Here is a 25,678-nt window from a genome sequence, read left to right on the forward strand (position 1 = left end):
AAACAGTCTTTGGCCTTTACCTGCATCCTTGCCTACGTTCTGCTAATTGTTTGAGGCTGCCGCCTCCAGGAAGTTCTCCTGGACCATTGCAGCACCCAGTTGTCTTAGCTGCCTCTGAACTGGAAACAGCCTGGTCTGGTCACTTGTTTGGGTACTTCATAATATGCTATTTTTTTGTTGTTTTATTTGTATCTGTCTCCTCACTAGCTTGTAAACCGACTGAGGCCAGAGGCATGTGTTCTGAACTGTTTTGTACCCACCAGTACTCCATAGGGCCTAGGTTGGCTGTAGAAGGATCTGGGACTGAAATCCCATCATTTTTCTGTTAATACGAATGGAAGACTTGATAAATGAAAGACTTGTTAATTGATCAGTGAGTTCTAACATAAATTTTTTAAAAATGGATAATAGATTTTTATACAGGGTCTGTGCTATGCCAGAATTAATATACTTTTAAATCGGGATTGAATGAATCAGGGAGTTGGTGTACATTTTTGTATGTGTGATTTTACTGGGAAACGGTTTATAGTGGGGATTTTTGACCTATATTACCCTTCAAGTTGAAAGCTAACATACATGCTATTTTAATCTGTTATTGTTATTTCACTCCCCAGTTAGCTGCCCTTTTATATTTAGGCTTTTATTTCAGTGTTCGTACAACTTCTCCCCCTAACTCATTTGTTGGGTCTCTACTCACATTGATACAATTGGGTTCTTCTCTTAAAAATAGCTCTAATTTTTTAAGCTATTATGATAATATATTTTGTTTCCTTGACCCTTTTCGTGGTTTGTGGTTGTGTCCGCAACTGAGAGATTCAGGTAGGTTGATGGTCTTCACTGGAATTTTTAGTGTGACCTCCCAAAGGTGGATCCACCTGCAAGAGAAGGATTTCTGTTCCTGTCCCCGCCCCCTCCCGATCTTTCCTCTGCCTTCTGGCCTTGAACACACCTAACTGCCCTGCACCCTGTCTCTTTCCCAGTTAACTCTTTTGCGCCTGATCTGTGTGGCTTGTTCAGCTGGAGCTGCGGGTAGAATCACGTTTGCCTCCCCACATACCTGTTCCTTCTTGGCATTTTTTCTCTTTTCTTCCCAGTTAAGTGTGTAGCAGAAGAGGTGGTGACAACACAAGGTGGCCATAAACAACTCTCCGTTTATAAAATGTGGAGACAGGCTTGGAGAGCTTAGGTGACTTACCCAAGGCCTCAGGGCCAGTACGGAGCATAATTGGCCTTGTGAGGCAGCCCAGGGATGAGCCGTGTCCCAAGGGTGGCCCCACATTGTGGCCATGGGAATCCAGAGACTGGCCAAGTTTGAGGAAAGGAGTTGTCCAAATGAAGCAGCCTCCAGGGGCCATTTCTAACCTGATTTCTGAAAGTAATGGATTTTGAGGGTGGGTTTGGTATGTCTAGGTTCTGCTGTGTTTGTGGACATTTTTCTAGAGATGGACTCTTTACTAGTCATCCATCTCTTAGAGAAGCCTAAGATCCCCAAATGGGTGAAGAGCCCCCAATAGGGGTGACACTTGATGCCCCTCGCCTTGCTGTGATTGCACTGGAGAAGGTGGCCCTGTGGGCCACTTGCCATCCCCGCAGCTCCAGTGACTGCTCTGGGGGCACAGGAGGAAAGTAGGATGTGATCTACCCTCACCCCATCCAGTGTCAGATTCCTTCTTAAATTAAAAGCCTGTGTGGAATAACCTTTAAAAATAGCAAAGAGTTAGAGGTTAGTTTCCTTTTCAAGTTCTTTTTATAGAAAACGTTGCATGTATTCACAAGTAGACAGAACTGTGTTATGTACACAATGTATCTCCACAGTCACCATGACCCGCTTTAAAAATTGTCAACTCCTGGCTGGCCCCCCTTGTTTCATCTGCACCCCCACCCCCATGTGATTTTGAAGCAAAGCCAACGATATCATTTTTTCCCCTGTACATATTTTAGTATCTCTAAACGATAAAGATTTTTTTTTAAACAACCCCAATGCTCTTCCCAGAAGAGGTTAATGTAAAGTCAGTGATATCCCCTCCCACGGGCCAGCCCCTGTCCACACTCTGTAAGCAAAGGAGTGTGCGCGTGGGTGCCCCGGCGCGGGCAGCTGGGTCCGGGGTCGAGTCCTGCTGGAGCCCGAGCTGCTGGGAACCGAGCGGGTGCTGGCCGGAGAGGGGATTGCGGATGGTGGATCCCGGCGTGGGCGCAGCGGATGGTATCGGTTTTGCCCGGGGCGGGAACTGCAAGATCAAAGGGCGCCGCGCTTCAAAGCCGCCGGAGCAGCCGGATTGCTGCGGAGAATGAGAGCGCTCTGCTGATGTAATCGCAGCCTGTGAGACAGGTTCTCTCTCTCTCATTTTTTTTTAAATTTAAACAAAGACACCCCTTGTTTGTTTAGAGAGGTGAAGCGTGTGCCACGGAGGGCATGCGGCATCTGGAGCGCTCCACTCCGGGCTGCGGGGTCCGAGGCAGCACAGGAATGTTGCAAGTGGCTGGAGTTGTCTTAGACGGACTTGCAGATGGTTCCGAAAAACACAAACTGCTTCTGTTAAGAGCAGCTGATCTTTGTTCCTTAGGGGGGTCGGTTTGTTTCCTAGGGAGTCTCCCAAGATTTGGAAAGCAGCGGCCTCTGGTGGGTGTCAGCCTTTGGAACACACCTGGTGAACGAGGTGGGGAGACAAACCAGAAAGGAAGCGAGGGCTCTGTCTCGGGGCTGCTTTTGCTCATTTCTGCCCCTGGCTCTAGAAAGGAAGGTCTCTGCCTGTTCCCCAGTGGGAGTGAGAGGCTTGACTGAGGCTGGCAAGTAGGGCCATCCCATCCGGGACGGCGAAGCTGAACGCCAGGCTCCTCACCACGCAGCCTGAATGTTCTCCCAGTCCTTACCAAGATCCCAGACGTGCCTGGTCTGCTGTCCCTGCCGCTAGTGGTTATTCAGTATACACATTGGCCATGTACGTTTATGAGGAAAATCAGCCATATTCCATTTTCTCAATAAGTCTTACAGAAAAATACCTGCACAGACAAAGCAGCCCTTCAGCTGTTGAGTCAGCTTCTTGGATGTTGAATTCCTTCCGAAGACCTTCCCCACATCAGAGTTCAGGATCAGTGGGATTAGAGGTGCTCGCCGGTCTACTTCATGGTGACTCAAGCCCTCCTTGGCATCTCACGACATCCCAGCCAAACCTAGCATAAAACCAGATTTCTCTTCTCTCCCGGAGTCTGTTTCTCTTGGGTTCTTGTCTGTTACTCAAGCTACACACCTGGTATCTCTCTAGAACTGTCTTTCCTCCTCTGGCCCCATGATGCCTCTGTCCATGAACATGAAATTGTAAGCTGCTTAAGGGCAAGACTAGGAGAGGTTGTTTTCTTTTTCTTTCCTTTTTAAAATTGTAAGTCAGATTTTCCCCACCTTTTACAAAAGTGCTCCTCCTCCATATTTTGTTATGAAAAATTTCAGACATACAGGAAATGTGAAAGAATTTTGTGGACACCCCCACCCCCACCACCTGTGTGCTACCACGAATATTTCACTATACTTGCTATATCACATATTTGTCCATCTGTGCATGTGATGTCTTTAATATTTGAAACCTGAGCACATGTATATCCAGCACATGGTAGGTGCTCAGATGTGTAAGTGGATGTGACAGTTTTTTTGAGGTTCCCTGTTCATTGTTATTACCACTTTTGATGGATTCAGCTCTTGTGTGTGCTATTTCTGTATCTCTCTGTCTCCCTCATTATCTCTATCTCCATCTCTGTCTCTCAAGTTGGGAACAGCCCTAGGGATCTTGATGGTGATTCAGACACTCATGGGAAAATCCAGGAGGTTCTAGGGCTAGAGGACCACCTGGGGCCTGGAGTTTGCTTTGGCAACTGTTGCGTTTGAATGACTTGCCCCCTCACATTTCTGGGAGCAGAGCCCAGAGCCCTTCCTTCTTCTGTCCCCCCCTTTGCGGTCTGGTGGTATGGCCTTGTGACTACAGGAGCATGGGCCCATTTTGTCCAGAGGTTTTTGTACCACAGGGTCTGGTGTAGAGTGTGAAGTTGGTTAGCTGGTGGGACTTCTGGGAGATTTCACACCAACTGGTTTGAAAAATCTCTAGTTTAAACTATTATTGTTTTTTTTAAAATGAGTAAAACAAGTCACATTTCTTGAAATATCAGTGTGAACTTGTCCTTTGGGGGAAATTTCATTGGAATTGGCAAACTTAGCTTATTCTATTCATAGAAAGGTTTTAGCTCTGACTTGTAAATCTGCTCAAAGGATCCTAGAAGCTTACACTCTTTTGACGTATATGTAAAAATGAGTAAGCTTTGCAAAGTTAAGACGAACCAGAACCTGTTGCACTTAGATTGGCTTCCCAATACCCTTCTGTTTCTTTGCTTTACTTTGATTTGTATCCCCTCCAAAACAAGCTGATGTGATTTGGTGTGTGTGTGTGTTTTAGAGAAGAAGCAGTTTCTTTCACAGTTCTAAGCAGGAAATGGACAATGTCTATACGCTTACCTGATTCTTTTTCTTCACAGAATGGATAAGTTCTTCCTCTCTTGAATGACAATCCTATTTTAGTTTCAGCCTGTGGCTTCCCTGCTTAAGGACCTTGGGCTTCGATAGATTTCAGTTTTAGGGGCGCGCATGTGTGTGTTTCTGTTTTGGCTAGGCCATTTGAAAGTTGCCAATATTTTGATATTTTATCCCCCAGCACTCCAAAATACGTCTGCGAAGATTAAGGACATGCTCCCAACCACTGTGCCATCATCATACCCATGAATTTGACATATTTAAATTTCTCTAATTGTCTCAGAAATGTCTTTCATATAGCTGGCTTTAAAAAAATGCAAGAGCCATTCAAGTTCCTCCTATAGTATTTCCCTTTTAAAGTCGTTATATTGCATAAATGCTCAGAAACTGTGATACTAAGGGAAAGCAAAATAAAAGGAAGGCTTCTTCCACGATCCTGCCGGCACAATGCGCCAAACCAATTGCTCTTTTTCATCTCTTCTTACGTTCTTTTATTTTTTTTTATTTTTTTATTTTTTTTTTTTTTCAGATTTCATGAGGTTTTATTTTCAAGAAAATACAAAACTAAGTAGCAGGGGACCAATTATTAACACCTTCTGACCCTAAATAGCACACTAACAAGTATATATGAAAGTTCAAATTGGTGCTTCCCAGATATATTTTTTTTAAGAACAGGCTCTGTAAGGAGGTTATGAAAAGCACACTTAGCCAAATAGCTAAATAGAGGCATTAGGCATTGAGTTTTTTATTTTTTGCACATTTGGATAATGTGTGAAAATATTTCCAGCTTTAAAAATATCCTGATACCTTTCTCTGCTCAGAATGAGAGTGAGGACGATGCCTTGACACCAGCGTGTGGAGGCTGGACAGGTTTGCAGAGGAGAAACCAGGAACTGAGTGATGCTCTCACACCTTATTTGTGCTTGTCTTTACTTGAGGGGTTTTGGTGTTTGCAGAGGGTGGGAACGTGGTCCAAAGAGGCTGTATAACATAATGGTTGAAACTTGAATTCTAGAACAAGAACACCTTGGGGTTGTATTGGGGCTCTGTGATGTTCTGGTGGTATAATCTTAAGCAGGTGATTTACCAGTAGGAGCCTCCGTTCGCTGGCTGTCTTCTTACGTTCTTTTAAAATGAAGCTTTGGACAGGCTTTTTGTTTGTTTTTAAGTTCATTTTTATAACCATACGTGAAATAATTGGAGGTATCGTGGAATGTAAAATAAAAACAAACAAAAAAAGAAAACTGACCATGACTGTTCTGCTGCTTCACCACATAACCAAAAATTGTGGTCTTTGAAAATTCTTGCTGAGATATTTGGAGTCTTATTAAGCATGCCAGGAAGCTAGTGAGTGGCCTTTGAGTAATGTTTGAATCAAGAGGGAAGAAATCAACTCTTCCTTTTATTTGTCCAAAGACTGCCTTTGTCGATAATGTATCAGCGTCTGTAGGTCTTGTGCCTCCCTTTTCCAAGGAGGCTCCTCTACCTTGGCACTGTTGACATCTGTAACCGGCTAATTCTTCGTTGTGGGGGCCTGTCCTGTGCGTTGGGGGGTGTCGAGCCGTACTACCCACTAGATGCCAGTAGCAAACTTCCCTCTCAGTTATGACAGTTAAGCTTGTCACCAGACATTGCCACATGTCCCCTGGGTGAATGGAGGAAGGGGTGGCAGCAGTCAAGAACCATCGCTGTAGAAGCCCTTTAGGGTTAATTACTGAGTGGAGGTTGACTGTGTTACTGATGAATTTCTGTGGAGGTACATTTCCTGTTATCATGAGAATTAAATTATTTTAAGCCTTGTCTCTGAGAACTCAGAAATTTCAACATGTCACTGGCCAAGGGATTGAAACCCGTTGGCAGATGACAACTGAGTGTGTGCGTGTGTGTGCGCGCGCGCGCGTGCCCACGCCTTCCGTGATTTTCACACTTTAGCGGGAGCCTTGTTATCTGATACTGCTGGGACCTGTAGATGGTTGGGCAATTGGAAAAGGCCAGTTAAGTTGAAGCAGGGAATGATTAAAAAGGAACAATAGTTCAAAGTTATGTTTTAATTAAGGCCTGTAAGTGGACATTCAAGCTCCGGCCTTTCTGAACGGGACCTCTGGTTTGTGCTCCTTAATCTTTCTTACCCGTGATCTATCACTTAAAATTACAGTTCTGGGTTTGTTGTGTTTTGTTTTTAAGTGAAGCAAAAACTCATAGACACTTGTAAAGCTATCAGGAGCCTTCTAGAATTTTGCCTTTTTTCCTCCCCTTCTAGTTTAAAAGTTGTACTTAGTTCTCAGCCTCCCCTCGCCCCAGTTATTTACCATCATTTCCTGAAGTATTTGACTTAGTTTTCCTAGGATAAAACTCTATGTTTTTGCATTAAGATTTAGTTTAGTTACATACAGCAGGTAGAGTTGACATAGACTGATATAGAAATATGTACATCCTAGCTGGTGGGTGCACTGGTGTGTAGAGAGGTCCTAGAGAGCAGTTCCTGGCCAGATGTCTGTGGTGAGAGCAGGTACCAGTTAGTGGTTAACTGGGCAGGTCTGTTTATAGCTCCTGCTATATTCTGAAGTGCGTGCAGAGCTCTGGCGGAAGGTGGTACCCTTTCTAAGTGTGTGCCATCTTAGGAGTTGGAAGATCTAGGTGCAAGCCCCAGTTCTGTCACGTTCTCATTGGATTTGGGACAAGCACCTGAGTGGCCTCAGGCTTCTGCTTGCTCATCTGTCAAGTGGGAATAATAGTAATGCTTGTCTTAACTACTGAGCAGGTTATCCTACAGGTTACTCACAGGTCACTTGACAAGATATGCCTTTGTAAATGTTCCATGGGACACTGGTATGTTATAAAAAACCCAGCCATGGCTGAGCCCAAGAATGGATTTGCTCTTCTGAGGATGTGTTGGCTGCTTCTTGCTCTTTGACCACAGAACACTTGAACCCTCACAGTAAGAGCTTTCGGCCAGGTAGGAAGTGGAGGAGGCTTTGCCCTGTGCCCGTTCATACCCACTCCTGAAGAAATAGCTCTGGGCTCCTATCACGCTGATGGTGAAGCCACGTGGCAAGACTGGGTCTTTGTCATAGGTCTTGCTTGAATGGAGATTTCTAGCTTCTCAGTGGTGAACCCAGAGAGCAGGCAGGGATGAAAGGGCAGGAGGTGGGAGGACCAGTGGCTTGGCTGGAGGGTAAGAGGCAGCCAGGGTGCTCATCACAGCTCCTTTACCCATGTTTTGACTCGAATACAAAGTTAGTAATTGGTGAGGACTGCACCATCCTGGAGGAAAAGAAGTAATTGTTTCAGTATAACACTTTAGGGTCTTTTGGAAAGTAAGAAATTTTATTTATTTTTTGCCAGGATGCTGCTTTCATTTTTCATCAGCAGGTTGACCAGTGTTGGAGCTGTCTGCCAGTCTGGGACCGGTTGAATGATTAGAGGAGTTTTGTACTGATCCTGAGCCTGCATAAAATAGGCTCTTTGTAACCTTCCTCCCCGGCCCCCAAGGGAAGCTAGACTTGGCCTAGTAGGTAAATAAGTTACTTTGTGAATACCTGGGTAACCTGAAGAAGACTGAAATTGTGTAGCAGTTAGCATCAGGGAAACCCTGGGATTATTAGTGTAAATTGTTAGTATAGCACAAATTCTACCCTAAGCCAACATTACTGTATTGACATGGGAATTGACAAAAGGGGAAAGATAATCAAGGAGGCTACTACTTTGTTAGGGGACCCCATCTACCCATCCACCCGCCCATCTGTCCGTCCGTCCAGGCACTATGTATTAGGCACTAGGGATACTGCAGTGGAAAAGACAAAAGCCTCTACCCTCACAGAGCCGACATTGTCCTGTGGGAACCGAGGTCCCAGCACATTGTCATTCTGGAGTCAGGGATTCTTCCTGTCCGTTTCCGCTGGGTGAGACATGGAAAGAGCATGTGTGATCGAGGCGCAGCTAAGCTTCTGTCAAATGGCAAAAGACAGGTGAGATAGATGCCTGTGGTCAGAGAAGGTAGAATGCGTGACGGGGAGACATGAGTTTGGCGACATCACTGGAGACAGCCTGGGAGGCCTCCAGGAAGGACAGTGCAGGCCGGCAGTTAAGCTAAGCGTGGGGCCAATTCAGAGCAAAGGCTGTGGGAGGGACTGGTTGGTGTGGGACTTGTAGCTGAGACTCAGCTGATAACCTTATCTGCTCAGGCGCGGAGAGGACCCATTCAGCCGCACACCTGCTCATCACTGAAGGCCCATTTGAAATCGAGGAGGAAGGCAGAGAAGCAGGGAGGTCAGCATGGGGCAGAGGGAGGTGGAAGAGCTGATGCTTACCTTAGCCAGGGAGAGCCTTGTCACTTCTCCTGGGTTTGGTTTCCTCACCTGTAGTAAAATGAGACCTGCATCTCAAAAGTCTCTCCTGGTTTGAATTAAAAAAAACACCACTTAACATTTTTAAGAATGTAACCAGTTGCCTCTTTGATCTTTGACCAGTGATGGGCATGAGTCCTGGCTTTTCCTGGTTTCTGCTGCCTTTGGAGTGAAGGCAGAATGTCTGTTTTGCAGCTGACCGGGTCCCTATCAGCATGTACAGAATCTCAGGCAGTGTGAACATGTAGGAGCCACCCAGCAACACTGGGTCGCTCTGTGAGTACTCGTACTCTGTCACCTGCTGCTGTGCCCTGCAGTAACTCCAGCTGAGAGGCAAGACTGAGCAGAGGAGTAGGCCTCTGCAACTGCAACCCTGAAAGCAGAGAACATTCCTGAACCTGAATGAAGCACTCAGTGTTCCTGGTGAGCCACAGGCCCATTGAGCAAATGTTTGAGTCTTCTGGTGGGCATCTTAACTATTAAGGAGTTAACATTACTTCTGCCATGTTTAAACATTAACCAGAGGGCTTCCTCTGCTGTTATCTGTTATCAACAATTACTTGGAACGTTTTCTGGCAGTCAAGCTTTGTTTTTCCTCTGAGGAGATGCTAGAACAGGATGAGAATAGACATTAGGCCTCAACCAGGGAAGATTCTTGATTATGTCCTAGAAACACTGGCCTTGTGGCTACATAGAGTTTGCCTTCTTGACATTTTGTAACCTCCCATCAACACCCCTCCTCCAACTCTCTCTCTTTCTCTCTCTCTCTCTCTCTCTCTCTCTCTCTCTCTCTCTCTCTCTGTCTTTCTGTCTCTCTCTCTCTCTCTCTCCCCCTTCCCCTCCCCCCTCCCCATCTCTCCCTCCCTCTCTCTCTCCTCTCCTCTCTTTCTCTTCCTCCCTCCCTCCCTCTCCCTTCTCCCCTCTTCAATCTCGCTTTCTTCTCTCTCTTCTCTCTTTTTCTCTTTCCCTCCCTCCCTCCCTCCCTCCCTCCCTCCCTCCCTCCCTCCCTCTTCTCTCCCCTCTCTCTCTCTCTCTGTCTCTCACCTGGATCAGGGAGAGGGCTAGAGTAATTATTTTACTGTGTAATGATAAATGATACCTCATTTCCTATTTGGGACAGTCATCAAAGTTGCTTCGTGGAGATGGAATGATGGTAAGCAGTTAAACACAGTCAAATGCTTTTGTTTAAGAACCGAAGGTATTAATGCCCTCCAGGTCACTCATATGTGGGGGGACAAATGTAGGGGGAACTGCTGTACTGCAGATGTGTTCATTTGGTTATTAACAAAAGGCTGAGTGACCCAGAAACTGAAACCCGGAGAAGAACAAAAGTACTTTCAAACTTACAAATGGGAAGACCTTGGCGGCTCTTGAATAGCTCCTCTGGAGTGCTTTCTCTGCTACCTAGCTGCTTTGGCGCTGTGGTGTCTAATAGCTTCTCAGCCTAGCGGGCCCCATAAAATTTTAGCCTGTTTCTATATAGAGTGCTTTGGAGTGGCCGTTTCTCTCTGCCTCTTATTTACTCTTAAATACCCTTTGGAAAAAGAGCTGATGAGGTGCATTGAGACTTGGCGTCAAAAGCCCTTCATTGACAGCCATCACGCGGGTTCCCCTGTACTTTTGGCCTTAAATTTTGTTTAAAATTTTTTTCTGTTTTGTTTTAAGTTATTACTCCTATAATGCAAGAAGACGTACACATTAAAATGTGATATGTGAAGAAGTATATAGATGAAAAAGAAGCCCTCCCACCCTACTACTCTTCCTGTAGATACCACTGTGACCAGCTGGATGTCTGTTTAATTTTTTAAAATTTTTATTGGGGACAGTGTCTTTCTCCAGGGCTCCAAGTAGTTGTCCTTCAATCTAGTTGTGGAGGGCACAGCTCAGCTCCAAGTCTAGTCGCCGTTTTCAATCTTAGTTGCAGGGGCACAGCCCACCATCCCTTGTGGGAATTGAACCGGCAACCTTGTTGAGAGCTCGCGCTCCAACCAACTGAGCCATCCGGTCACCCCTGGTGTTTCCTTTCTGTGCATTTATCCATGCACCCCGTTCCTTGACTTGCTTACCCAGGGCTTCTCTGATTATAGCAGGGTACACCAGGGCACCCAAACCATACCCCATCATGGCGTCCAATTCAGATTGGGTGAAGCAGGACACTTCCAGGCATTGGTAGGGGAATGGCACATGTCTTAAGCTCCCTGGTTTCACTTCTCTTTAAGCTTTAGGCATTGCCCTGTGTTTTTGAATATGGCCGTCATGATTCTTGTTTCTTCCTGTGTTGTTGTCCTAATGGGGCTCTTCTAGAATGAAATTTCTGAATATCTCACTCTCTTCAACCTCAGATTCCAGCACACAGTCCTTTGTCTCTAGAGGCACCACTGTGACAGTCCTCGTCATGTGATCTGCTCTGTCCCTGCAGGCAACCCACCTCCGTGTCCCATGTGGTAAAACTCCATCATTTTCATGTTTCCCATCACTCTGTCCCGATCTTAGTATTGCTCTTCTGTGGCTTTGGTTTTGGGGTGCTCTGCCCATGTCCTCGGTTCATCTCTCTTTATTCTGGGCTCTTTGCTTGAAGTAGACTCACCAGACTCCACTCCCTGAGGTCAAGACGACTGTCTTTGTAACCTTGGAGGCTGGCCTGCCCACACCAACACATCTGGCCAGCTGCCCCAGCTCAACGCCTCCTCCCCTCTCCTCCAAGGTTTGTAGGGTTCCAGCGTCCGGTGGCTGCAGAAATGATTTTCTACAATTTCATCACTATGGTTTATGATAGAATCCATTTTCCTAAACCACATACTTCCACTAGTGGCTACTACCACTGGGGTCTGTCTCTTAGGGTCTTCAAAGAGGCTCCCCCACCTGGAGTCCGAACTACTTCACTAATCCAAGAGGTAGATAGGGAGGTGATCTTTTTGCCTCAAGAAGCACTGCTTGTACTTTTTGTCATTCACCACTCATGTGCACTGAACCCCGCTGGACGGCCTGTGCTGTGCTCTCTGCAGTGTGAAGGGAGTTCAGGGAGTTCAGTCCGAGGCAAAGCCAAGGTACTTTAGGAAGCTAGACTCCCTGTTCTCTGTGGCATAGGTTTCTCTGCATTAGTCAGTCAGTCCCAAGTGCCACCATTTTCGTTCACCATGGCACCTTTATCGTTAGTCTCCGCCCACTGCTGCTCTCAAACTCACACCAAGGTCTTTCAGCCTTAGGTCCCTGATCAAGGAGGGTGGTCGGTCTCCCATCATTCCAGTTTTATTCTCTTTATCCTCTGGCCGAAAGTCCTGACCTGACTCAGCCATGACCTGGACCTGGGCCCGAGGGGGTCTTTCTACCTTGGTCCATCTCTTCTCTCTATCTGTATAGCCGGAGGCTTGTGGCTGTCATGCCTGCACAATGTGCCCCACCTGTGCAGTCACCACCTTGGTAATGGGCTGTCCCCTAGCCCAGGAGGACATCTGTGGCAGGCCCAACGCCTTTCAGGTCCCAGTGCCTTGGCACTTGGAATTCAGAGACCCGCTCACCAGCTGCCCTGGCACCGCAGCAGGCTCAGCACCTGGGAATGTGACCCTCGCTCCCTGGGCCCATGAAGGTGTCCTGAGTAGCAGCTCGCTTGTGGCTTACTTCCAGTCAGTCTCCTTGCTCCTCTCCCACTCCAACCCCCCTTGGCTCTAGGAGGTAGTAATTTTTAAAGTAACTTTTTAAGGTTGGATTTCTGTGCTTTTCTTTACCATGGCTTTCGAAGAGCTTAGCCAGCGGATAATAGTAGCCCCTGAATACCTCTTAGAATGGAGCTGAAACATAAACTTCACCAGTCTTTTGTACTCCTGGACCTCAGAATAGGATTGAAGAAAGACTTGAGTAGCCCTTCCAAAGCCAGGACTTAGGATCTAATGTGGTACCCTGTTCATCTGAGCTGCTATGCTACTCCATACAGGTTCAGGACTTTTTTTTTTTTTTTTTAAATTATGAAGATGAGTCTCTACCTCTTATATTGTTAGTTGTTGTGCCCTGGCCGGTGCCGTTAATATAAAACTGAGACTGGAGACCATCAATTTGAAGATGAAGATGATAAGTTGCTGCCAACAAACTTTTCTCTTAAAATAACTTTTAAAAAATAAAAACCCCCACGCCAGACTTACTTATCTGAGATTTGTCTCTGTAGGTCTCCCCGAGTCCCCTACGGAAGCGGGCTTGGAGTGGTGGGGAGAGAGGGATGGACAGAACGGGTCAGTTCCGGTTGGGACTGGCCTGTGCCTGCCTTCCGGTGCATGTCCCGTGTCAGGGCATGTGTCTGGTTTAAAATGCTATCCATCTAGCAACATACTGACCCCTTTTCACGTTTCATTGTTCTGTTGTGTTGACTATAAAAGGGACACTTGTTACAAAACCAGTTTCTGTGATCTAGAACTCATGTGTGCCTCAGAATCCTCCAGCCCTACCTCGAGAGTGTCTGATTTAGTGGCCCTTGGAGCCTGAGAATTTGCGTTTCTAGTAAGTTCCCAGATGCTGCTGTTACCGCTGACGTGGCAACCCTTGAGAACCGCTGATGTGGGAAGGCACACAGAATGAGCACCGTCGTCAGTCTTGCTACTCAGAACACCGTGCACGTTTTAGCGTGTAATGAAATATACTTACAGTACGGACATACTCTTAAAAGCAAAGATAGTTTGATGCTATACATATTATTGCGTTTTAAAGAAACAAACTTTTCACTTTAGAATAGTTTTAGAGTTACAGATAGGTTGAAAGAACAGAGAGTTCCTGTAAACTCTGCACCCAGTTTCTCTTATTGTGAATATATTATCATGTATTATGGTACATTTGTCACAACTAAGGAGCCAACACTGGTACATTACTGTTAACTAAACTCCACGCTATTAATACTTTTAATAAAAATACCTGAATGTATTTTCATAATAAGATTCAAACGTCAGAACTGCATGGAGACAGAAGTGAAAGCCATCTCTACTCTTCCCATCCCATTCCTTATATATTTCAGAGTATTTTCCTATATACTTGTATATACATGTACACACACACACACACACACACTTTATTTGAAGACATGCTTTTTTCATTTAAATATGTCGAAAGTTTTTCTGTATCAGTATATCTAAATCTACCCCATTGTGTTTTAATGGGTAGCACACATTGCTTTGTCCCTTTTAAAATTTAATAATATCAGCTTCCGGATTTTAAATCTAGTAGATGAAAGGTGAGGTCTGGCACACCTTTCTCTTATCTTGCATTGGAGGTTAGAGATTATTTGCCCTCTTCTGTGGGGGTACTTAGCCTGTTCCAGGCACTGCCAAGCATTTAGCATATATTATCTAACACAGTTATCAAAACAACCTTATGAGACAGGTATCATAATTATCCCTATTAACAGATGAGGAAACTGAGAGGGAGGTTAAGTGAGGAAAAGCCTTTGATGACTTTCTAGCTGAAGCAGGCTCTCGGTGTTTTGGGTGCCACAGGCCACTCAGCTTACTGTGAACATTGTTCATTTGTTCAGCTTTCTTATGTGCCACGCCCAGTGCTGGAATGGGAAGGTGAAGAATGTCCTCAAAGGAACTCATTCTAGTTGAGGAGACATGCATATAAACACATAATTGTGTGGTGAGTGCTACACTGGCGACTAAGTTACTGGTGGGTTTTCGATGCTTTAAACAACATCCACTGGAGGAGGGGATGCCGTGCAGATGGAAGGATAGCATCAGACCTGAGTTCTAATTCTGAGAGTTACTTTTTAGCTGAGTGATCCTGAGCAAGGCATTTAACCTTTCTGAGTTTTTGTTACGAGTATCTTAAAAAATACTTCTTATGGTTGTTGTTAAGATTAAGCACTGTTAAGCACTAGCTATTGTTATGCTTAATAAATACATAAGTATATACTAAGGATTTCATATGTTTAATGGGCTTAATAAATATAAATGTATAATTTCTGCCAGATCAGTTGCTGAGTGGAAACTTGCCTTTAAAAACCCTTGGAAAGTTCCAGATAGAAATAAAGAAGGAACCGAATCGCCCAGTCTTCTTTTATCTCTCAAGGTCAAATCCTGACGCCCTTCCAGAACCCCTTTGCATTCTCAGAGCATTCTCTCTCTCTCTCTCTTTCTTTTTTTTTTATAAATTTCATTGGGGAATATTGGGGAACAGTGTGTTTCTCCAGGGCCCATCAGCTCCAAGTCATTGTCCTTCAATCTAGTTGTGGAGGGCGCAGCTCACTGGCCCATGTGGGAATCGAACCAGCAACCCTGTTGTTCAGAGCTCGCTCTCTAACCATCTGAGCCATCCGGCTGCCCCTATGATTGTTCTCTTAATGGGCCTGGTTCTTGGCACCTAACCCTCACTCCCATATACATTTTATTTGCCTTCGCTGTATAACTAGTCTCTTTGGAGGGCAGAATCTGTGCTTTTCATTCTTGTGTCCCCTGCAGTTTAATGGAAACACATTAAGTACTAGTTGCAGAGCCACATGCCATAGAAGGGGCTTACATCCTACGTGCCGAGATGGGTCGAGTTTAAACATTATGGTTTTGGACAGTTTTTTTCGCCTCTCCCAATCATCCTACGCCCCCCCCCCCCCCCGTTTTTTAGACATTAGCCTTTTACACCCAAACTTGAGTTTTTAACATAGAAGGGTCATTGAACATTTTGTTCAACAAGATTGTTAATGACTTATATCTTGATATATGAGTGGCCTGTGTTATGAATTAACCTAATCCTCGTCTCTCACTGGGAGGAAAGATTTATGTTGACATCCCCCCCCACCTCCCTCCCGTTAGAGAAGCAGAACAAAACCTCAGCAGGCCTACGCCTTGTGTAGCCAGGACCATTGTGACCAGACTGCCACAGGTTAGATAACATGCCATTTGCTCTTTTCCTTCCCTACTCATGTTTGGCATAGAGACCATTCTGGCAAGGATTCTGGGGCTGCGAGGCTGGACTAATACCATAAAGAAGTTTAGGTAGAAGATGAGGCTATGAGAGTTAAAGGAAAGAGTAATTTCTGTGCTGTGTAATGGCTTGGAGACATTTTGAAGTTTGTCCTGGGGGATTGGTGGTTAAAACATGTTTCATGTCAACCTGAACTGTCTAAATAGTAATCTTGAGAAGTATGGCAGTGTTATTTTTTCCTCCTTCTGGAAAATCAGCTGAACTCCACACAACTTGGAAAGTAGGCTTGACTTGTGGAGTATGTGAAAATCCACTCTCCTAGTTTCAAGGAGCAGGATGCCTCTTTCTGAGGGGCAGTTACAGAGCCACACTAGGTTTCTGCCCTTTTTTTTTTTTTTTTTTTAAGGCGTTTGCTCGCCCTAAGAGAGCCAACTATTCAGAAAACTTAATCACAGGTTCTTCTTCCATTCAGACTTAATCTGGCCTTTCAGAGGCCCTTGCCCTCCCCTTCAGAGGTTGCCAGCGCCTGACCTGGGGCCACAGAGGTCTTCCTCTTTCTTCATCTTCTTCTGTCTTCTTCGAAGGCCCAGAGGGCAGGAGCAAGTTTGATTCTTTGGGCGAGGGGGTTGGGTTGAGTCTCTTAATCTCCAGTTGTGAACTGTAAAGGAGAGCAACCAGCAGGGATTCCCTCTCCTCCATAATTTACCATTGCAACCAGAAGCTTCTAATGCTTTCAGCCCCTTTTCCCCCATATAAAAATGACCAAATATGACAAATTTATTTCACTGAGGTTGTTCATTTGATGGACAATTGTGTCTTTTCAGGCCCTTAAATCACGGTCATGAAATTCTTTTTAATTTCTCCTTTTCTGTCTTCAATTCTCTAACTTCTTTAGTGACAGAAGTGAAGGGCCTTAGGAAGTCTTTCCTTCATGTAAATAAATATCTGCGTCTCTCCTCACTTCTGTTTTCCTCTGACACTAAAAAAAACAAGAGTAGAAATAGGATTGTTAGAAATCCTGTCACTGCATAAAGGATTAGCTCGAGGTGATGGGAGCAGTGGCAGCTAAGGAAGAAAATTACGAGGCTCTGGTGTGCTCTCTTGTTCCTTAGCTGTGTGGCAGTAAGGTGTCTGAAGTAAGTGCACATTTATATTTATTGATTTTAATTCAGGGGTATATTCAGTTTATAAAAAAAATTTCATGTTTACGCTTTTCTGCTTGGCGGAGGACAAATACAGATAAAGTCTTGGCCAACTGAAAGCCATTGAAATTTTGTTTGATTTTTGTTTTTAACACGGCACATTTTCTATCTGCAAAATGTGGTGAAGACAGATCCATTGATAAAAACAGATTGCATAAGTCTTTGATTCGTGAGTATTTACGCTGGAAGAAATCGCCGTGCCATGTTAGCTTTGCCTTCCACATGGGATATAGTTCTGTGATCCAGTTTCAGGCCTGAACCCTTTGTGTGTGTACATCTAGCCCTGCGAACCTCTCACCTGTTGCAGGAAATCATTTTGAGCAAAATGATACCTTCTTTGAGGGGTTGAGCGTTTTCTCAACAGAGAGCTGGAGCAAAGACATACAGATGTGTCCACCTGCCTGGGCCTGACTTCTGTGAAAACCCGTTAAAAAAACAACAGATGGACAGTTCTATTTTGGAAGAGGAGAGAGACCCAGCACTTTTATACAAGTACATCAAGCCATTTAGTAGCGGCCAGAAACTGAGTGAAGAACGAAGACCAAGCTTTTAGCCCCTCGCCTTTTTGTTCCTAGACCTTCATCGTTTTTGCCCATTAGTGGATAAAGAACTTCAACCTGGGAGCTGGAAGACCTGGCTTCTAGGTGATGAGCTGGGTGACCTGGCGCAAGTCTCTTAACGTCCCAAGGTCTTCAGAATGAAGGAGTGGAACTTGATTCTCTAGCAGTCTCTTCCCCCTGAGTCTTGTAGGAATCCCCGGGCCCAGTGCTGCATTTGGGGTTAGAGGTCTTAAATGTGAAAGGGACTATTTGAGATACCCACTGGGGGCAGTGAAGTCCATTGCCTGTTGTGTCATTCACCTGGAAAAATGACGGCAGCTTTTATCCAAATTAAGGGGACCTTCGGATTCCGCTATTTAGATTCTATGGACAAGTGGTAGGTCCCCTCTTCTATATGGCTGATGTTGCCCTGTGGGGAAGCAGTCATTTTAGATAAGGATTTAGAGATTTTTCTCCCAAGCGATGATATTTGTACTGAGATGGTACGTAAAGCTGGTACCTGCCATTTTATCACAAATGGCTGTGTTTCTATTTTCTTAGCTCTGGGTGTTACCTGGACATCTATCAGGTATTCCAAAAGATCTGACTAGCACTCAAAAAGGCAACTTCATCAAATCCTATCTTATATTTTCTTCTTTCCCCTGCTTTCCCCCAGATTGAACAACACAAAACTACCAGGTTTTATGTCCCCCTGGGCAGCTGCTGCCAGTCTGATGTTTTTCTCTCCCCTTCTCCTCCTCCTGTCTGCCTCCCCCAGAGGCCCCTTTCCCCCCATTCTTGCTCTGCTCTGAGGGGAGCTGTACCTTTGTGGTTCTTCTGCAGCTGCCGGACTTTGATGGGGGCATGCTTGCTGCCTCTACACTTGCTTCCCGTAGCAACCGGTTCTTTGAAGATGACCTCTTGCTGTTTGCCTGTTGTCTCTCATGTTGGATTATAGATGAGAGATTTACCAGGCTGGGGGTAGGGGCCTGTTGTTAGCACATTTCTTTTAGGGTTCCCAGTGTCCCACAGCCTGTGTTTTCTTTTTCCAGAATATGAAGTTTGGAGAATATGAGGTTTGGAGAGGGGATATTTGTGCTGAAGCAAACACAGTTTGAAGTGTATAGAACTGCCCAAGTTGTGAGACAGTCTGGAACTAGATGCTATAGTGATTTGTTATTGAAGCTATTTGATTTACTGCTTATTTTTATTATAATGTGATTAACCCACATAGGAGTGGGGGAGGGGGCACCATTTGCTCTTTTCTCTGCTCCCCAAGTGTTTTTTAGCACTAAACTCGCTTCCTGATGTAATCTGAGCTCTGGGATTTGCCAAATTACCTAAATCTCCACACATTTGAACACCCCTATGTTCCCCCAAAGCATGAGGATTTTTTCTCTCTTTTGAAAGCAGCAGGATCCCTGATGTGTGGCCCCCATCCTGCGTGGATGGCTCCTGGTGTGCGGTGCACAGCTAGTGTGTGGATTTCTGTTTAGCTCAGTGAACTTGCCTGGGACAAGGTGGGGATGAGGATGGGACGGCAAAGTTTCCGAAAGAACCCTGGATTAAGACAAAAACGAGTCATTTTCCCCCCGACCCAGGTGGCAAAGGCTAAAATAATATCAGTACCCATTTCAGTAAAAAGGTAAAGAAAATAGATGCTTTTTAGGCACTTCTGGTGGGAGGTTGCTTGTAGCAGTACCTTTGTCAGTTTCTCTTCTGGGAATTTAGCCTTAAAAAACCTTCAGGGATGCATATCAAGGTTTTTGTGTGAGGATGTTCACTAACGTTATTAATGATAGAAAATTGACAACAGTGAGAATATCTAACAGTCCAGGGCTGGTTAAGCGGTAGGACTTTTTTTCATATAGTACGGTACTATGAGGACATTAAAATTATTTGAGAGTATTTAATATCAGGGAAAAATGCTCTAAGTGAACAAGGCAGTATATAATGCAATATGTCATATGATACTAATTTTGTTGAATTTTAAAAAATGAGAAAAAAAATGTGTGGCATGCATAGAAAAAAAGAGACTATAATGAAATTCTACCTCCCAGTTTTTTCTCTGGCAATGAGATTTTGGGGTGCGTACATTAATTTTCTTCATATTCTAAGTTCTTCAATGAACAGGTAGGTATTGCTGAGAAAGATTTTTTTTTATTCCTTATCCCAAAAAAAGTACATTGAGGATATTTTTATTTAAAGCTTAGTATTTTTAAGTAAGAGAACTTAAAAAAAAATGCTTCTGTTCTTTGTTTTTTTTTTTTGTCATTAGAATGTCCTTGTAGGTTTTTTTAAATTTAATTAATACCACCATCATCTTTGTATGAGAGAAATGGCCTTGCAGCTTTAGCAAGTTGTAGTTTTATCCAAAAGGAAGTTCTATCTCTTAGCAGGGACTCAATAAAGTCATATACTGTCTTTTGTAATCAGGCAGTCATGCTTGACTTCCAAATGACTTACTAGAGGATGGGTACTGGTGTTTGGATCTGTTGGTTTTGGCACAGCCCAAGTGGACTGTCCATTTGCTAAAGCTGGATGGATGGACTAGGCTTTGGGAGCCTTGCTGCTTGTTGGTAGTTAAGTCACTTGTTATGGACCCCGTCTTTATTTGGAAATATTTGTGATTTGGGAAGAATGACACGTGTTAGTAGATGATAGTTCTATGAGCAGGTTGTCTAGGGGCATCCAAGTGGTGGGAGAGGATTTTGGGGACTGGAGGGTAGGTTTCATTTGTGTTTGTCAGTAGCAGGTGATGGCTGCTGAGGGTAGAAAGGTCTGTACCGTCTGTTGAGGTAAACTTGACTGTGAGGTTGGTTGAGTTAGAGGGATCAGTAGCTGTGAAATCATGAGCTGACAAACCTTCTGTTTCTTCAGCCCTCACTGTCACCCATTACTTGGGGAATGCATAAGGCTGGGAGGAAGACAAATATAGCAGTCATTTCCTAGGAAGGCATTGAGAGGTCCATCCAGAATGCTGAAATGTGGGTACAACTAGTTTCTGTTGGATTCACCACAGTGGGAGGGACTAGTAAAGTTGGCTCTCTTGAGATGGTTCAGTTCAGTGTTTTTGACACTCTTCTATTTTGAATACACAGATGCATGTGGGAATCCACAGGTGTCGAGATGTAATCTTATTTCAACTGGTATCCTATTATCAACCATATATTATTGAGTAATAGTACATTGTATGGATACCACATTTTACTCGTTCATTCATTGATAATCATTTGAGTTTTTTCCTCTCTGGTTATGCTGCTATGAACATTCATAGACAAGTCTGTGTGTGGACATGTTTTCATTTCTCTTGGGTATAAACCTGTGAGTGGAATTGCTAGGTCATAAGGTAACTATGTTTCATGTTTTGAGGAACTACCAGATTGTTTTCCAAAGTGATTACACCATTTGACATTGGAACTTTTATTTCTCCACAGCCTTATCGACACTTGTTGTCTGTCTTTGATTATGGTAATCCTAGTAGGTATGAAGCGGTATCTCATGGGGTTTTTGATTTGCATTTCCCTCCTGGCTAACGATGTTGAACATCTTTCCATGTGCTTATTGGCCATCTGTATATTTTCTTTGGAGAAATGTCTACTCAGATCTTTTGTCCATTTAAATTGGGTTATTCTTTGTATTATTGAATTGTAAGAGTTCTTAACACTCTTAAAGTGTTAAATACCACAACGAGATTTTCTTTATGTGGGTTATATCTACCCATAATTGCCATGTGAGAAATTAAAACAAACTTTTAAAATATTTAGTTTTTAAATACATTTAAAAACAATAGCAAACCCATTACATGTTAAAATAACACTTTTTATGAAACAATATTTTATTTTGGAAAATACAGTGCGAAGAGTAGCCTTGTTTTATATATTTTTTCTTTTTTAAGTGTGTTTTTCCAGGACCTATCAGCTCCAAGTCAAGTACGTAGTTGTTTCAATCTAGTTGTGGAGGGTGCAGCTCACAGTGGTCCATGTGGGGTTCGAACCGGCAACCTTGTTGTTAAGAGCACCATGCTCTAACCAACTGAGCTAACCGGCCACCCCTTATATTTTGTTTAAATCTCTTTAATATCTAGCTTAATAGAAGACAGTTGGATTCTCATATCTACTTCTGTGCCTAGTCTGTTGAGATATGCTTTGATTGAAGTATGTGAAAAAAATCTGGCCTTACAAATATGCAGTTGGAAAAGGGAGAACTATTTTATTAGCTTCTTAAGATCATTGTGGACACTCTTTGATACCGTATAAAAACTCAACAAGAGGTAGTTTCTTAAAGGTTAGTTGTAGTGTGGAATCTGTAACCATATGGATGAACTCTTCATTTTATTTTACATTGAAATCCATTGGTCTCTCTTGCACTTTGAATGGATCTTTTATTAATAAATGATTTTGTATTATCATGCCTTTGTCATTTAGAAAATACTGATCCACTGAGTCAGGCAGCTCTTCTAAATGCTGACACATTTCATTATATACTATTAAAAAATCACTTTTCGGGCCGGCCCGGTGGCTCAGGCTGTTAGAGCTCCATGTTCCTAACTCCGAAGGCTGCTGGTTCGATTCCCACATGGGCCGATGGGCTCTCAACAACAAGGTTGCTGGTTCAATTCCTCGACTCCCACAAGGGATGGTGGGCTCCGCCCCCTGCAACTAAGATTGAACACAGCACCTTGAGTTGAGCTGAGCTGCCACTGAGCTCCCGGATGGCTCAGTTGGTTGGAGCACGTCCTCTCAACCACAAGGTTGCCAGTTCAATTCCTTGAGTCCCACAAGGAATGGTGGGCTGCATCCCCTGCAACTAGCAACGGCAACTGGACCTGGTGCTGAGCTGCGCCCTCCACAACTAAGACTGAAAGGACAACAACTTGAAGTTGAATGGCACCCTCCACAACTAAGATTGAAAGGACAACAACTTGACTTGGAAAAAAGGCCTGGAAGTACACACCGTTCCCCGATAAAGTCCTGTTCCCCTTCCCCAATAAAATCTTTTTTAAAAAATCAATAAATCACTTTTCCTAATACCCTCATCTATGTCAATAGAAAAGTTTTTAAATATTAGGATTCTGTCAAGCTCCTTGTGATAGATATAAATTTCCCCAAATTCTAATTTTGCTCAAAAGCTCAATTTTTATCATTAGCAGCAAATATTGTCAATTGTTTTCTTTGAAGTGACATGCTCACTTCATTCAGTTTTGAAAAAAATGTCTGCCCGATACCCATCTGTGTAACCATACTTGGTCAGGTTTTTTTTTTTTAAGTAAAAATGGTATTCCATTAAAAATGGCTTGTTCAGCTTGCAACTCACAATTACATGAGTACTTTATCTTGAAGCAACATCTCACTTTGGTATGCAATGGACGTGCTCTTTGCATGCTTCCCATTTTGTCACATAGAATATTAAAAAGCATGTAATCAGGTGTTGAGAGCTAATACAATTAGCAGTTATTACTTCATCAGTATTCAGCAATATTGCTTCCTCGACGTTCTTGAGGAAACTTCCATGTTTTTTTTTTAATTGCAAGTATACAATCATCAAGAGTGTGTAGTTTGATGCCACTGCCTTGGTTCATGCAACAGTTTTCTCACCATTGCTGTCACGCCACCCGTGTACACGTCAGCACATTGTAAAAGGAAGATAATGTCTTTGTATTATTACAAAAACAGTTCGGTCGTCACAATTTCCCTGAAAATGTTTTAAGTATCCTCCCCCTCTCTCCCCTCCAGGGGGCTTCCAGGTGGACTTTGAGAACCGCTGGGTTAGATGACATTTCATGGAAATTGGAATAAAGTTTTGAAGGCCTTTGCCTGTCTGTTATTTGAGAATGTCAGCATAAACTTGCGTGATGATAGAGACGATACAGAATATAGTACAATGTGCCTTCTAGCTGCGTCATTCTTCCCAGTCTTCAAAATCACAAAACTATCTCCACTGAGGCTCTTTTGAAAATAAAATGCTTTCCCATTTTCTTCTTCCTTTTTTTTTCTTCCAAGAAAAGGACCCTCTTCACCCACTTTTGCCAAATGTGTTGTTTTCCTTATTTCATGGTTTGAGTTTGAAAAACCAGTGGCCCATATATCTGTTTCTCAGGGCACTCCTTACGCTGAAAACCCTAGACTTGTTTCTAGTTCAAGCCCAGGGCCAGTGGCTGGCAGTGACCTGATCTTTGCCATGTAAATCCTCACTGAATGGCAGGTGACTCAAACATAGCAGTCCCTGGACTTGTAAGGTGAGCCCTGTTTCCCAGCCAATTATGATTCCATCTAAAGCCATAGCTGGGCCATTAATGTATTTTTGGGCCTTGTCCTCTTTTATATCTTGCCAAACTCTGAGAGTCTACTGTCTAGCTCCTGGCAACAGGCCTCTGCCAAAAACAGTCTGTGAATGTATCATTTTACACCTCAGTTTTCCTTGTTTCCCCCGGTGATGGCACCTTGGACTGTGTTTCTCTCCTACATCTTTCCACCCACTTAAAAAAAATTATTCATTTTTATTTCTGCATCGTGATGTAGACTTTTGGCTTCTGTAGTTTATTGCAAAAGAGATGCTGAAGATTGAAAATGCTAATATCTTCTTACAGGGTTCTCAACAACCAGTGGCTCTCCTAAGGGCCCTCTTACCGGTTGAATTGTGTCCTCCCCAAATTCCTGTTGAAGTCCTACCCCACAGGGGGTGGGATGTGACCTCATTTGGAGATAGGGTCTTGACAGAGGTAGTGAAGTTAAAATGAGATCATTAGGGTGGGTCCTGGTCAAATATGACTGGTGTCCTTATAAAATGGGAAAATGTGGACACACACACACGGAGAATACCATGTGGAGATGGGAGGCAGTGATAAGGGTCATGATTCTATAAACCGAGGATTCCAAGGATTGCCAGCAACCCACCGGAAGCTGGGGGAGAGGCATAGAACAGATTCTCCTTCTCCCGTAGCCCTCAGGTACCTTGATCTCTGACTTCTAGCCTGAACCATGAGGTGATAAATTTCTGTTGTTTAAGCCATCCAGTTTGTGGCACTTTGTTAAGGAAACTTTGTTAAGCCCTGGGAAACTAACAATGGCCTCAAGGCTGACTGCGATCTCTTACGGCCCAGTGCTTCCTATTATTGAGCTTGAATCCTGATTCTGTATGTGCATCGGATGTCTCTCAGGGTGACATGGGCCCCCACCGTATGAGAGTCCTGCAGTGTTCCTTAATGCTCACAGAACGAGAAATGCAAGATTGAGAGCAGTGTCTTCTGGAAGGATGGAGAGATGGTATCAGACCCAGAGGCAGGCGTCTCCGTGTACCTGCTTCCATTCCTTCTGCCATTTCTCTTCCCTCCATCGATTGGAGATGTTGAAATCTGACTGGCCTCCACTTGCTCCCCTTTCCTGCGGGGCAAGGAGCATCGAGCCAGAATGTAGATATATTTGGCTTTATTTTCTCCAAGTGCTTTCTCCATGGGACCCTCCTGCGGGTTCCCAGCTGACCGCCTATTTGCACCACACAGCTAGGAGAAGTGGCCAAGAAAAGCGAGCTGCTGGAATGCTCAGGGCCCCGAAACATTACCCTTCGTGGTAGTTTGGTTCTTGCCAGGATGTCCTTGTAAAACTTTTATGAAGATGTTGTTGTACTTGCATTGGAGGTTGAAAATTGCTGTTAACTTTGCTAAGTCCCGTGTCCCCCAGGAATGTGGGATGCTAAGGAAATGCCTCTGGCCCTCCCTTCTGGATGGGCACTCCACTGTAGCAGCTGCCTGGGCAGAAAGTTGAGCTGGATGGATGGATTAAGGGACATCAGCTAGGCCTTTGTTTAAAAATATTTAAAATATGTTTGAACCTCCCTTTATCAACAAAGAACAGTTCCTTTCAGCAAAGAGAAGTTTTTCATTTTCATGTTTTTTTGAGATTTTGTTTGGTTCTTTTGTATATTCGTGACTTCAGGAAAGTGTCCCCATTTACATTTTGGAAACCTAGTACAAAAGACGCTGCATAGTTGTGTTCTATTTTGCTTAAGGGAAAAGAGCAGTTGACTTCTATTGGAACATAATGTTTAGGAAGATAATCTTCTCTGGCTTGAGTTAATTTTTTCTCGTGCCCAGCTTTGATGATTAAAAAGAAAAAAGAACATGTTTGAGAATGTATGTGTTTAAAACTTCTTTGGAATTAAGAGTTAATAGAATTGTATTAG

General features: G+C 43.9%; 1 protein-coding gene across 4 annotated transcripts in view; it reads left to right on the forward strand.

Annotated features, from left to right (window-relative positions):
- Positions 1–25,678, forward strand: part of ZNRF3 (zinc and ring finger 3) — a gene marked incomplete at its 5' end in the record, with an annotated part of 140,733 nt that overhangs the window by 29,420 nt on the left and 85,635 nt on the right. The window contains one exon of one of the 4 annotated variants that reach the window (XM_081036662.1): positions 2,272–2,329. The exons of the other annotated variants lie outside the window; for them this stretch is intronic. Of the gene's footprint in view, positions 1–2,271; positions 2,330–25,678 lie in introns of those variants that run through there. 4 annotated transcript variants of the gene reach the window in all.

The sequence above is a fragment of the Rhinolophus hipposideros genome, assembly GCF_964194185.1.
Source record: "Rhinolophus hipposideros genome assembly, chromosome: 24".
Classification (NCBI taxonomy): domain Eukaryota; kingdom Metazoa; phylum Chordata; class Mammalia; order Chiroptera; family Rhinolophidae; genus Rhinolophus; species Rhinolophus hipposideros.